Source organism: Furipterus horrens, unplaced genomic scaffold (genome assembly GCF_987537825.1).
Source record: "Furipterus horrens unplaced genomic scaffold, mFurHor1.1.pri manual_scaffold_3, whole genome shotgun sequence".
Classification (NCBI taxonomy): domain Eukaryota; kingdom Metazoa; phylum Chordata; class Mammalia; order Chiroptera; family Furipteridae; genus Furipterus; species Furipterus horrens.
The window spans coordinates 6807997-6822493 of NW_028327173.1; positions in this window are offsets into that span (position 1 = coordinate 6807997).

Genomic DNA, 14497 nt, shown 5'->3' on the forward strand with positions numbered 1-14497 from the left:
TGTCACTTGCCTTCCTGACCCAGCACCAGCCCACAGGTGACATACACAGGGACACACTTCAAAGGAAGCATCGTGTAGTCTAATGGGCACTGACCCTTTCCAGAGCCCTAAATCCTGGACCCAAAACCCACGCTCCTAGGCTGGAGTGGATGGAAGTACAGCTACCTGTTACGGTGATAGGAGACCACAGTGTCAAGACCTAGTTCTTTACTGTTGGCCTGGTTCCCAAGAGCCCCTCGCTAAACATTTGTTATGTGAATAGATGTGTAAGTGGGGGGCATGAAAAAAGGGTTACAGAACAGAACAGGCAAGGGTGTGTCCTTCATCTGTGTCTCCACTGCGGTATGTTCTTAATTTTTCCAGGGACCACTTCCGTCACAGCAGCAATGTGATCCCCGTGGGTCACACCCACTTCCGGTCTCTTGTTTCAAAGTGCCACTTGCTTTTGCTTCCTTTCCTCCTCCTGTCAGAGGGTGGGGATCATAAGCAAACTGGCCATGTCCACTGACCTCCTGGCCAGCATCATATCTCCCTACACCCCCAGCAGCCCCCCCGAGGCAGCCTTCCGGGTCAGAATTCCAGACGCTGGGCCAGGCAAGGAGACACAGTGGGGGCAAGAGGGCTTTCCTGGTGCCTTGAAACCTCGTGGAGGAGCTGATGTCTAGGAACGGATGCCCGTTGTAGAGAATGGGAGCCATGAACTTGGTAAGAGTTAAAGGCCCAGTTCTAAGCTCTCCCCCGGGTCAGCAGCATGCAGTAGCACCAGCCCCACTGTCTGCCCCTCTGGCAAATCTTTCTCCTAATTATATCTGAATTATGCAAATCAATACCGGTGTCAATATAGGATTTCCTTTAACAAGTTGAGAACATGCAAGAAGGGAAGACCTGGGGAGAGGGAAACCCCTCTAATTAGGGATGAGTTTCTCTGCTTTTCTCTGGGCTGAGAAAACAAATGGTTGCATGGCCCCAGGGAAGAGAAGGTCAGGGGACTGAGAAGGCAGAGGGCAGACAGAACAGGGCGCAGGGAGTTGGGGCCATGCGAAGAGCATTATGGTGCAGCAGCAGTCACAGAATGGAGATGTGATCTGGGAAATTCTCTTCCCTCTCAGCAGTTTAAAAGAGTGGGGAGAGTCTGTTCCCCTGGACATGGGCCAAGAAGGAAGGAAGGAAGGAAGGAAGGAAGGAAGGAAGGAAGGAAGGAAGGAAGGATGCAGCTGTCATACACCCTGGACCTTTGCTATGTGCCTCTGTGAAGCATTGTACCTCCACGCTTTCATTGACTCCTCTTAGGCCCCACTATGACCCCGTTTCAGAGATGAAGACAGTGAGGTCACAGAGGCGAAATGTCCTGCCAGGTCCCATGGCTGTAAGCAGGAGGCTGGTCACCAACCCTGGTTGTCCCACTGTACCTCACTGCTTCATTCAGCACAACGGGGGGATCCTAGGCAGCATGCACAGGCAGAGAGTTGCCTATGGGGGGATGGAGGAGGGGACAGGGACTCCCACCTTGAAACCATGGGGGCCTTGGGCACAGGGACCCCTTCCTGCAGGCCTCTCGGGCAAGGAGGGAGCACCAGGCCTGAGCTGCAAGAACAGGAAGATGAACACAGGCCTGCCTTAAATCCCTTCGCAGTTTATGCCCAGTCGCTGGGCTGTGGCATCTGCTCCTGAGATAGAGGCTGGAACACACATGACAAGCTCCTCACGTGTTCAGCGACTAAACATTCCCTAAGCTGAGGGCCCAGCATGAGGCACTACAGTGTAGTCCTTAGGAGCCTGGTCTCTAGAGGCGGGTTGCCTCCTTTCAAGTCCCAGCTGGCCTATGACAGTCATTCCCCATGCCTCAATTTTCCCATTTCTAAAATGGGACCGACCGATGACAGTGCTTGATACATAGTAGGTGTTCAATAAACGTTAACTCTATGGATTGCTGAGGACAGGGCACCAGGTCTCACGATGAATGAGGCCCCTTGAGGAGCTCATAAAATAAGGAGAATGGGGGAAAGATAGCACTGTGGTAAGAAGGGGTAAGAAGGAAATAAAGGCAAGTGGTAAGTTATGGTGGTGACTAAAGAGCCAAGGGAGACCAAGGAGGTAGCACTTACCCTTATCTGACTCAGTGCTTCGAGGGAGCATGGGGCAGTCAGGGAAGGCTTCCTGCAGGTGGTGACACTGGGGCTAAGTCATGAATGATAAGTGGTGCTCACCAAGTGGACAGAGAAATGATAATGGCTTTGCAGGCAGAGGGCTCAGCCTCTGAAAAGTCCCCGGGGGCTTCTGCAGGTGGCAGTGGCAGGAGCTGAAGCTGGAGAGGTGGGCAGGGCCTTGCCTTCCTGAGGCCTTGAATGCCAGGCTCAGGGGTTGGTATTTCATTCCAGAAGTGCCAAGGAGAGCCTGAAGAGGGACAAAATGAGCCTTGCACTTTGGAAAGATTGCCCTGCTGCTGAGTGGAGGCTGGAGAAGAGGGAATGAGGCTGGAAGCTGAGTCTTGGAGCCCAAGCCCCAGGCTCCCAGCTCCCAGCTCCAAGCCAGACTCCCTCTGTGGGGGCTGCGGTGGGAGCCAGAGCTCAGTGGGACCAGAGAAGTTATTAATCGCTCCACCACACCGCAGGCCATGGTCCATTTGCTGCTTTTCTTAGTCTGTTTTGAAACTGTGAAATGAGCCCTAGTCTTGAAGGCAGCCGTAATAACCATCCCGATTCTGACATTTAAATTACAGATGGCATTTTCAATTAAACAGGCGCGCTCAGCAGGTTTAATTTAGCTATCAGTTCTGGTCTGTTCTTTAAGTGCTTAAAAAAAAAAAAAAGGCCAACAGTGAATTCTAGATCTCTTTACAGGAAGTGGGAAAGTCTCCAAGACGTAACACCAGCTCTCATCTTCTGGCTCCCACGGGGACTCGCACGCCCTCCTGCAAACAGTCACACTGCACAGAATTCACCCACCTGCACACCCAGGAGCACCCACGCACCCCACACGCAAACGCAGACCCAGACTCCCATCCCCAAACCCAGTGGCTTTGGGGTCACTGTTGTCACAAGTGTGCAGAGGCTGTGCTTCTCCCCCATCTGATCAGAGAAACAGGAAGAGCGTCTGGAGCCACAAAAACGTGAATCAAGGCCCATGCCCCACTAGGGACAAGCGGCATGACCTGGAGCAACTCAACCTTGCGGATCCTCATTTCCTCAGCTGTCAAATGAGAATAAAAATGAGGCCGAGTGGGAACAATGTATCAGCGTCCAGCACTGGTTCTGGCTGATATAAATGCCCAATGCTCCTTGCGGCTTCCTTCTGTCCTCCCTGAGCCTGTGTCGCACCCCCCACCCCTGTCATTTGGAAGCTCTCCCCCGCAGGATTTCCTCTCTCTGGGGTCTCTGGTCTTAGAGGCCCATGGGGCGCTGTCCGTGGTGCTGAACCACACCCGTCGCTCGTTCTCAGTCCCAGATGGGTCATCTCCCTGCCCCAAGCCCGGTCACCCTGCTCTGAGACTCTCACCCCACCCCAGGCAGTCGCTGCAGGTGACCTGGGTGACAAAGGCCCAAATTTTCCCTAAAGGTTCTGCCTCCCCATGTTCCAGAGCGAGTAAACCCCAGGTGCGAAGGCAGAGGCACCCAAAGGAACAGGGTGACTGGACCGTGACCCTCAGCCCATATCGACACAGAAAATCCCCATCTTCAGCCAAGCAAAAGTCTGGCTGTGGGACCCTGGCAAGCTGGGATGCTGCTGTTCGAGGCCGATCCATGCTCTCCTTTTAGGTTCAGGACAAGGTGTAGACGAGCAGCCTTCTCTGGTGCACTCGTTCCAGCATTTCAAGGTGAGCTGGCTTTGGAGATGCTGCAAGCGGCTGGTTAGGGTGCATTCCCGTGGACTTCCTGGCCCCTCACCCCTGGGTCAGGCTCTGATTGGGTGGAATTAGGGCTGAGAGAAGGAGAAAGCAGAGGTTATCGCCCCCACTCTACAGGCCAGCCGCCAAAGACCCAGAGACAACCGGAAACACCCCAGCGCGTCACATCAGGTCAGGTCCAGAGCCCCAGTCTGCCCGGCGGCCAGCAGACCAGGTGAATGTCTCTCCACAGACATGAGAAACTGGCTGCAGTTTGAGGGTTGGGGCCACATGACCCTACAACTCAGAATCTGCCCATAACACTGTCCCCAAGGCTGTGTGTTTGGCCTAGATCTCCAAGGGAGGGTTTTATGAGAGAGAAAAAACTCTTTGATTCTGGAAGGACCTTGTCTGCAGACCACATACAGTCACAAGACACTTTCTCAGCCACTCCTCATTGGCTCTGGTAGCAGTTCTGCATGGTAAGTACTATGATCCCAATTCACAGGGGAGGAAGCTGAGGCTCAGAGCAGTGGAGTAACCTGCCCAAGGCCACCCTGGAAGAAAGCAGCAGCATGTGGACTTGACCTCTGGACTTGGGAAGTTCCATTCTCCTTGTCCTCATGTCCCAGGCCATCTTACTCAGGAGGGAAGGGGAGAGGGCAGAAGGCAGGAAGGGCCAATGCCCTCTCTGGGCAAAAGTATGGGGATCTGAAAGGGAAGCCACAGAGATTCAGGCCAGACTCAAGAAGGTGGTTGGGTGTGTACAACCTCACACACTTTCAAGACTGAGCACACCTGGCCTCGGGTAAGGCTGAAGCACAGTCTTCCCAGGCAACCCACCTACTTTCATCCTTTCCAGCAGTTCTGGTCCAAGTCTCTGCCCTCTGTTCTCCAAGCCACAGCTTTTAGGGGCAGCTGTGACCAGAAAGGCCCCCACCTCTCTACCATGGGTTGAACCAGTAGGGGCTTTGAGCCCCCTCCCTGTGCATGTCAAAACCAGATCAATACCAAAGTCTTTAATGAGCCCCTGGGTATATGCCCAATGCTTTATGTAAAAAAAAAAAAAAAAGAAACAGCCCTAAGGGTAGGCATTATTATGTTCATTTAAAAAGAAATATTTTAAGTATATTTTATTGATTATGTTGTTACAGTAGTCTTTTTTTTTCCCTTTGCTCCCCTCTGCCCAGTACCCCCCTTCCCTCCAGCAATCCCACCCCCCTTAGTTCATGTCCATGGGTCGTGCATATAAGTTCTTTGGCTTCACCCTTTCCTATATTATTCTTAACTTCCCCCTGTCTATTTTGTACCAACCAGTTATGCTTCTTACTCTCTGCACCATTTCCCCATTTCTCCCCCTTCCCCCTCCCAGCTGATAAGCCTCCAAATGATCCCCGTACCTATGATTCTGTTCCTATTCTGGTTTGCTTAGTTGGATTTTGTTTCTATTTTTTAGATTCAGTTGTTGATAGTTGTGAGTTTGTTGCCATTTTAGTGTTCATAGTTTGGGTCTTCTTTTCCTTAAGTCCCTTTGACATTTCATATAATAAGGGCTTGGTGATGATGAGCTCCTTTGGCTTTACCTTGTCTGGGAAGCATTTGATCTGCCCTTTCACTCCAAATGATAGCATTGCTGGATAGAGTAATCTTGGTTGTAGGTCCTTGCTTTTCATCACATTGAATACTTCATGCCAGTCCCTTCTTGCCTGCAGTTTCTTTTGAGAAATCAGCTGACCATCTTATAGGCACCCCTTTGTCGGTAACTCTCTGCTTTTCTCTTGCTGCTTTTAAGATTCTCTCTTTATCTTGAACCTTTGGCATTTTAATTATGATGTGTCTTGGTATGTTAGTCTTTGGGTCTAGCTTGTTTGGGACTCTCTGTGCTTCCTGGACTTGTGTATCTATTTCCTTCATCAAATTTGAGAAGTTTTCCTTAATTATTTTTTCACATAAGCTTTCAATTTCTTGCTCTTCCTCTTTCCCTTTTGGCACCCCTGTGATTCCGATGTTGGCACGTTTAAATTTGTCACAGAGGTTCCTAAGCCTATCCTCATTTTTTTCAATTCTGTTTCCTCATTCTGTACTGGATGACTGTTTTTTTCTTCCTTATGTTCCAAATAATTGACTTGAACCCCGGTTTCCTACCCTTCACCATTGGTTTTGTGTGGATTTTCCTTTGTTTCACTTAGCATAGCCTTTGCTTCTTCCCTTATGCGTTTACCGTACTCAAGCATATCTGTCAAGCCTGTGAGCATCTTTATCACCAGTGTTTTGAACTCTACATCTGTTAGGTTGGCTATCTCCTCGTCACTTAGTTCTCCCACTGGAACCTTGATCCTTTCCCTCTTTTTGGCCATACTTCTCTGTCTCCTCATCTTGACAGGCTCCTGTGTTTGCCTCCTGTCCCAGGTAGAGCTGTCGCTCCTGCTACATTGTAAGGGGCGAAGCCTTAGGGATTCATCAGTACAGGGTGACCGTTTCAACACGTTGTGGTGCTGTGTGTGGGGGAGGGGTCTGAGAGGGGACAATACTGCTTGCTCAGCACTCCCCCCTTTTCCAGGCACCTCTCCCACTTTTGTATGGGACTGGCACCTCTCTAACTGTTGCCCTGGCTGCCGTTCACAGGGTGGGTGGGTCTGCAGATGTTCTAGGACCATGGTGGCCCTTTAAACAGGCGGACTCTGCTGAGAGACTGGCAGTTTCTTCCTCCACCCCAACCCCCACTGGTCTGCACAGTCAGAAGCAATGAGGCTTGATTCTCCCCAGGCTGGGACCATGAGCTGAGCGGTCTGGTCTGGGGCTGAGAATGCTCCCCAGGTGTCCCTCCTGACTTTTAAAAACATGTGACTGTGCTTTCCACTGGCCTGCCGCTTCTGCTGCTGCCGCCGCTCCTGCCACCACACCACGTCCTCTCCGCCCTGGCTCTGCCCCTCCTACCTGTCTGGATGAGTATTTCTTCTTTATATCTTTATTTGTTGGACTTCCATGCAGCTTGATTTTCTGGAACTTCTGGTTGTTTCTAGTTTTGAGGTAGTTGTATTCCTTCTTAGTTGTGGAGGGCGATGCAGTATGTCTGTCTACGCCTCCATCTTGGCCGGAAGTTCATTAAGAAGAAATTTTTACTGAGCTACAGAAATGTAAATAACTTGCCCAAGGCTACCAGGCTTGCAAATGGTAAAAATGAAATTCGAACCCAGGTCCTAGCTGCACTTTTTCCAACCACACTGACTCTCAAAGAGGCACATTCATTCCCTCCCCCAGCCTGGCCTCAGTTTCCTCCTCAGTAACTGGCAAAGTGCAGGGCAGGGGCTTGCTGGAGAGCATGCCAGCAGCACTGCACTCCGGGATGGGTGCAAAACAGGCCTCTCATCTTCCCCATCCTCTCCCCTCCCTTCCCTGATCCCCGGGGCAGGTGGCCAATCGCTGGAGTGGATCAGAACCTCTCAGATGGGGTTGGGAGGTGGGGGTTGTACTATACAAATATATATTTTGGGGAAATAAAGCAGATACCCAGGGTTTCCATACACAGGCAGAGAGAATCAAGCTTGGCAAAACTGTCTCGGCCATCAGGGTTATTTCCTATATGAGGTGGACCAGAGGGTGGGGGGCATGAGGAGGGCAGGGGTGAGCTCCTTTAAGCTGAGGGACACAGAGCCCCCTTCGCTCCCTCCTCGTGCCCCCACGCCTGTCTCCCTGTCCAGGCCTCCAGCCCCTGCCAAGTCCCAACCTGGAGAGGGAACAGCCCCCACCCTGGCAACTCCCTTGGCCCCAGCTCATTAACCCTGAAAAACTTGCTCAAATCCAGGAGCTCCATCGAAGCCTATTTTTTCTTCTTTTGCCCACATCATTAGTGAAAGCGCAGCCTCTGCAGCTCCCAGGACCGTGGGGGGTGACAAACACCCCCCAGGGGCCCCTGGGCAGGCAGAAGGATGAAGGTTGGGATCTGGGTGGGTGGGGAGTGGGAGGCAGATAAAGCCAGAGAGCAGGAGGGAGGCAGACAGAGTCTGGGCAGAGCCCCTCGTATCCTGCCCAGAAGGACACCGCATCCCGTCAGCAGGGTACTGGTAAGCTGAGAACTTGCCCTGTGCCGAGCGCTGGGGCAAGCACCCACTCATCCCTGCCAGGGCCTGTGAGGGGCGGGACTCTGTGTTAGCTTTTTGTCCCAGCACCCAGTCCCCCTTCTTCAAGGCCCACAGCATCTACCTTCTTCTCTCAGCCTTAGGGTTCTCACTGGGAGACCCCACCCCAGGCCTCGTCCATCAGGGTGTCGGCCGGCCATCGCTCTCACCACAGTAACAGTTCAGAGGCGAGCATGCGAACCCACTGAACTTAATTCTGGAAAGACGTAGATCTGGGGGTGCCTGCCTGGGATGAAGCCATAGAGAAAAACTGAGTTCTGAATATACTTATGGAGCTTCTAGATCTAGCTCTGCCTGAAAGAAACCTATACTGGGTCTTTCTGTTATGTGAGCCCCCAAATTTGCTTTTTCGTTAGGCCACTTGAAATTGCATTTCTGTCGTTTGTAGCTGACAGTAGCAACCAGTATAAGAATTTTAGTAAACCCCAATTTTCAGATGAGTACACTGAGGCCCAGAGAGGTTAAGCTACTTGCCCTAAGTCACACAGCTATGGATGGACAGAACCAGTGTCCAGAGTGAAAAGCTCCCAGCCCCACCTTATCCCACCTAAGGTTCCCTGGAGGGAGAAGCGTGTACTCTGAGGCCATTTTCAGCAGGACCCAGAGGACAAGGGACAAAAAGGTAACAGATTACCTTGGTTACCATGCCGCAGTGTTGGCTCAGACACGCAACCTCACTTCTCTGAGCCTCCAGCTAGGAACAAAATGTCTTACCCCTGCAGGGTGCAGGTCCCCCCTCAGGCAAGCAGGATGGTTGCCTCTTGTCCCCACCCCAGAGACTGTGAGCAGGGAGCTTCTCCAGCCAGGTGACAGAGGCCCCTGTGGCTGTCAGACACCCCCCGCCCCACCAACACACACCCTCCACCTGGTTTTAAATGTCTCTCAAAGACCAAATTGAATTTGGTATAACTCCGCCAGCTCTGCAGTGCAGAATTCATCAGATGAGGAGCCTGCTTTTCGGGGAATAATTCATTTTTCCGGTGTCGGAGAGGAGAGTAATTGATCCAGGGGGCTGACGCCTTCCTCCCCCACCCCCTCCCTCCCTGGGACCATCTGATTCCGAATGCAGCCCTGGGACTGTTAGGCCAAAGTCACAGCAATAAATAGGAGGGGGATTCTGCTTTAATATATTGGATTATTCCACTCGCTGGTGACAAAAAATAAGATTTAATTCCCCAAGAAGGCCAGCCTAGAAAATCATTTTCCTGTCTGCCTCTTCCTTTCCTTTTTTTTATTTTATTTTTTTTTTTCAGGGATGTCTTTGTCTTTAAGCAGGCTCCTTGCTGCAGCCTCTACTGCCAGAGACTCCCCACACCTGCCCACCTGCCTAGGGTCTTCCTCTGTTGTGCTGGAAGTATGGGACCCTCTCCACCCAGCCCCCTCAACCATGGGTCCCTGAGGACAGAGGTTCCATTCCAATTTAGATGCCACTGTGGTGCTTAGCACACTGAGAAACTGACCAGTTAGTACCACAGCTATGACTGATGGACAGGACGCTAAGGAAGCTTCCTTGGCTAGGGAGGTAATTTAGCACCTTACTCTTCCTCAGATCAAGGGTCCACTCACTGCCTCCTCCAAGAAGCCTTCCCTGATAGCAGTCCAGGTTAGATGCTCCTCCTCTGGGCTCCCAAAATACAGGGCCTTCTCTCTCATAGCCCTTCTACTATGGGACTATCATTGCCCAACTTGTTCATTTCCTTTACTAAGCGAACTCATATCAGCACTTTCCATGTGCAGACCCTGGTCTAAGTGCTTTATGAATATTGATTCATTTGATCCTCATAACAACCCTGTAAGGTAGGACCTATGATCAGCCCCGTTTTTCAGGTGAGGAAACAGAGGCACTTCCTGGTTAAGTGACTTGGCCAAGGTCACACAGGCAGGGAGGGTCAGGCTGGGAATGCAGATCTGTCTCCCCCTTTAGCCTATGAGCTCCCAGGGGACAAGGACCTTGCTGGTTCACTGTTGTATCCTGGGAGCATAACCAGGTGTCTGGCACACGGAAGATGCTCAGTAAATGCTTGGGTACCAAGTGCTTTACATAAGAACCACAGGTCTATCCCTGAGGCTGAGCCTGAAATCCCATTGGTTCCAGTGAACCCTGAGGCCCATGCCCTCCATGCATAGGACAGTCACATCCTCGAAAGTCACATCCTTAATGTGGGGAGAATTCTGGCTCTGGAGTGAGACAGACCTCAGGTGGATGCAGCCTCGCGAAGTCCTGGCTGTGTGACCTTGGGCAAAACTGGAAACTGCACTCTCTGAGCCATTTTCATCACAGTCTCTCAAATGGGGATGCTAACAGTACCCAAGCATGCTGGGAAAATTAAATAAAACCATGTGCAAGCGGTGCTTTGAACATGCCTTGCACACAGTGAGCACGCAGTAGATGTGAAGCATCATGAATGATAAAATATGGGCAGTGGGAATACTTCTGCCATGCTCAGAAAATAACACAGCCTTATCAATCCAAGTAATGAAGCAAACTCTGAGATGTGGATGGAAGGGTGGATTTTTCTTCATATCGCGAAGGGAAGATGGGTGAGTTGCCAAGCACTACCAAGAAGGATTTTGCAAATCACACACAATCTATCGACTTCTGGGAGAGTCTGGAACAGGGACTTACTAGACCAGAAATAGCGCTTGACAGGTGTTTCATTCATTCGTCCAGTGCCTGTGAAATGTCTTTCATGTGCATGAAGCACATGGAGTTAGGAGGAGGCACAAGCTTTGGGCCCCTTTGGGCCAGGCCCCAGCCCAGCTAGCTCTGCAGGTTACAGCTCTGTGACCTTGACCACTAGACCCTCCTCTCGGAGACTTAGCTTCCTCCTCCATAAATTGAGTGGACAAAATGAACCCCCCCCCTCACCAGGGGCTGCCGTGGGCAGTCAAGGGCACAAAGTTCCTTCTACCCCTCAGCAGTCAGCCAATCCCACTGCCCTCCCATCTTGTGCAGCAAGCCTGGGAGGTGCTGGGGGTTGTGTCTGGAACCTCGGACTCTTTAGCCCAGTGGTTCAAAACCTGTGGGTCACGACCCCTTTGGGGGTCGAACAACCCTTTCACAAGGGTCGCCTAAGACCATCGGAAAACACACATATAATTACATATTGTTTTTGTGATTAATCGCTGTGCTTTAATTATGTTCAATCTGTAACAATGAAAATACATTCTGCATATCAGATATTTACATTACAATTCATAACAGTAGCAAATTACAGTTATGAAGTAGCAACGAAAATAATTTTATGGCATGAGGAACTGTATTAAAGGGTCGCGGCATTAGGAAGGTTGAGAACCACTGCTTAAGCCCCTTGGAACAGCACAGCAGGTTGGCAGATGGCGTTGCAGGTCCCATTTTGCAGAAGGGACGAGGGGCAAAGCCAAGTGAAACCTGAGTGTTTCGTTTTGGTCTCCAGATCCATGCTCTTAACCCTGGACATGTGGCCTCCCTGATCCCTAGGAGAGGAAAGGAGGAGGAAGGGCAGGGTGGGGAGGAGGCTGGAGACCCCTGCAGGCAGGTTCATTTATCAAAACTGACCTTGGAATGGAGCCCGTGAGGCTGAGACAGGTCACAGGGACATCCCCTGAGGAAGGGAACAGAGAACAAGTGCCTGGTAGTGCAGGGGCTCGGGAATTCCCCTGGAGCGTCCCTGTGTCTCACAAACATCACCTGGGTGGGTGTTTCCATGCTCTTCACATCCCTCTCCTTGACCCCAGCCCCCTCCCTCACCCAGGCAGTTCTTCCTGACATCTGACTGAAATCCTTGCTGCTGCATCACTAACAGAGCCCAGCTGAAGCTCTAGGAGAGAGGCCCCAGCCCTGCTTACCCTGTCTGCAGAGCTCCTGGCTCAGGGCAGTAATGCTGCCAGCAATTAATTGGCTCTTGTTGGAGAAGAATGAATACCATCTCATCTTAATCTTCCTCATTATTCTCCTGGTTCAGCAGAGTCAACACAAGATTAGGTTTAATTTATGGGAGAAAAAATAGCAAAGTCATTACTCACCAGGAGATCAGGATTGGATCTGCCTGGGTGGTCTGTGTTCACTGCAGGCGCAAGGCTCTGCCTAGGCAGGACTGCCGAGGAGTTCCAGGACCCAGATCTGTTTGGGGCTGGGTCCCTGGAGACCAGCAGCCCTTCTTAGTCTTACCAGACTTGTGCCCCAGAGGACCCAACCTCCAAACTGTTTCTCGGGAGCCTCTGGTGTAAGAGCAGCCCCAGGCCAGGACATAGGGCCCAGCCCCTACAGACCCAGGCTTAGCCCTAAGCAATGGAAAGAAATCAGGTTGGGGTTCAAACTAAACCTTCGAAGCCCCCCTTTTTCCCCGAACTGGGCAGAACTGTCCCATTCTGGGTACTCCCTTGACAATGCTGCCACCTAGTGGTCTATGGAGGAACTAGTCCTTCTTGCCCTCTTCCCTCTAGGTCCACAACTAAAGGTACTATACATACAAAAATCCAGATTTACAAAGTAAATAAATGAGAACAGGGAAAGGAAACTTTTTTCAACTGCAGAATGGTTAGTGGGCTCCATAATGAAATTCAAAAGGAAATTCATCTTACCTCTCCTGACTCCTTAACTAAGGTGGCCCAGAAACACTTAGCACCTTCTCCTCCTCCCCAGGCAATGATATGCACAGAAGCCCCAAAACCCCACCGTCCTTATTATCTCCAGCTCTTCCCAGTCTCCCACAGCTCGGAGCCCCTAGCTCTGTCCCCTGGCATGTGTCCATCTTTGATCATATCCCATTGCAAAGATGTTAGGACTTAAGCTAGAAACCCAGCCTCAACTACTTACTCATTGTATGACCCTGGACAAGTTACCCAACATCTCTGAGTCTCAGCTCTTTCATCTATAAAATAGGAATATCTGTTGAGCAGATTCAATGAGTCTGTGTGCCTAGCACAGGAATTGGCACCTGCACAGCCTCCACAAATGCCTGCCATTGGCACCATCATCATTGTCATCATCATCGCTCATCCTGTTACTGTTGGGAAATTTGGTTTCATCAACTAGACTGGCAGTTACTGGTATTTAATTCCCCATCCCAGTTCTTGCTGGACAAAGCAAGGTTTTTCCTTAAAGGACACTGATACCATTTCTGTTTCCTATAGCATTTATACCTTATAAGATACTTCACACAGTAGGTGCTCAGGAAACTCTCATGATTGCCTGCCTACAACTCCAACTTCATGTCAAATCATTCCCCCACTTGCTCGCTGAGCTCCAGCCATGATGGCTGCCTCTCTGATCTGTAAAGAAGTCCATTCCCACCTCAGGACCTTTGCACTTACTGCTCCTGCCATGTGCTTCCCCCAGTTATCTGCTGGTTTCTCCTCATCATTCAAATGTCACTTCCTCAAAGAGCTCCTCCCTGATCACCTTGAGCAAAATAGCACTCCCATCCTCACTCTCTACTTTGTTTACCATACTATCGAGGTCAAGAGCCTAAGTGGCTGAATGGAATTCCATTTATTAGCTGTGTGGCCTCAGACAAGATGCTTAACCTCTCTGTGCTTCAGTTTTCTCATCTGTAAAAACTAAAAGTAATAATAGTTCCCCCTTCATAAGGTTATTATGATGAATTCATATAGAGAGCTCTAAGAGTAGTGCCTGGCATGGATATTAAGTACTATGTATGCAATGTTAGTAATTTTTTTTATTCTTGTGTTTATATTTCTTTGTCTAAGCTGTGTATTCCAGGAAGGCAGAGTCCTTGCCTATTTTTCCCCTGCCTAACAGAACGTAGGTGCTCAATAAGTATTGATTAATTAGAAAGGATCTTAGGGGACATGCAGGCCTCTCTCTCCTTAGCCAATGTTCACGGCTATGGCGCAATGTGGCTGGCTAACCGGTCTGCTGTCTCTCTGGCTTCGGCACTCCCCGCCGTCCGGAAGGGCCCTCAGGCGCCCGCTGCTGGACTGTGTAGGTTTCCCTTGAAGGAAGCTGGTATCTGCAGTCCTATTAATTAATTGTACAGTTCCTAAGGGTGCATCTCTGCCCTTTAGATTAGGGACAGTAAAGCTGAGGGGTTAAGAGCAAGCTCTTTGGAACAAGATGCACCTGGATTAGAACTTGGGCTCCTCCAGTGATTCTCTGTGCCATTTGCCAGGAAAGTTCCTCATTTTCAGTCTCATGACGTGAAAAAGGAGTCTCACAATGCCCTCTCTCCCTTTCCCACCTCCATCTCGGGGACAAGAGAGGTGTGACAGGATTGCCCTGGGCACAGTGAGCCTTGAAGGTCTATCTCCCACCACTCCCCACCCCCACCCCACCCCTGTAGCATCAGCCGTTTGACAACTCAGGAGCAGCTGTCCTGTCTTCCCACCTCAATACCACCAGTCTATCCAAAGGTCCCCCAGTGACAAGTACTTGGGGACAGTGGGTCTGGACCACGCTATTATCCAAGCCCTTCAGGTCTCTTTTGCAGGCTCTGGGGGTAGAATCTAGCCTCTGGGCTTCTGGCTCCTTCCTCCAAGAGCAGGCAGTTGGCTGGGGGTGGCCTTGCTGGACTTGTACCCTTTTACCGCACCC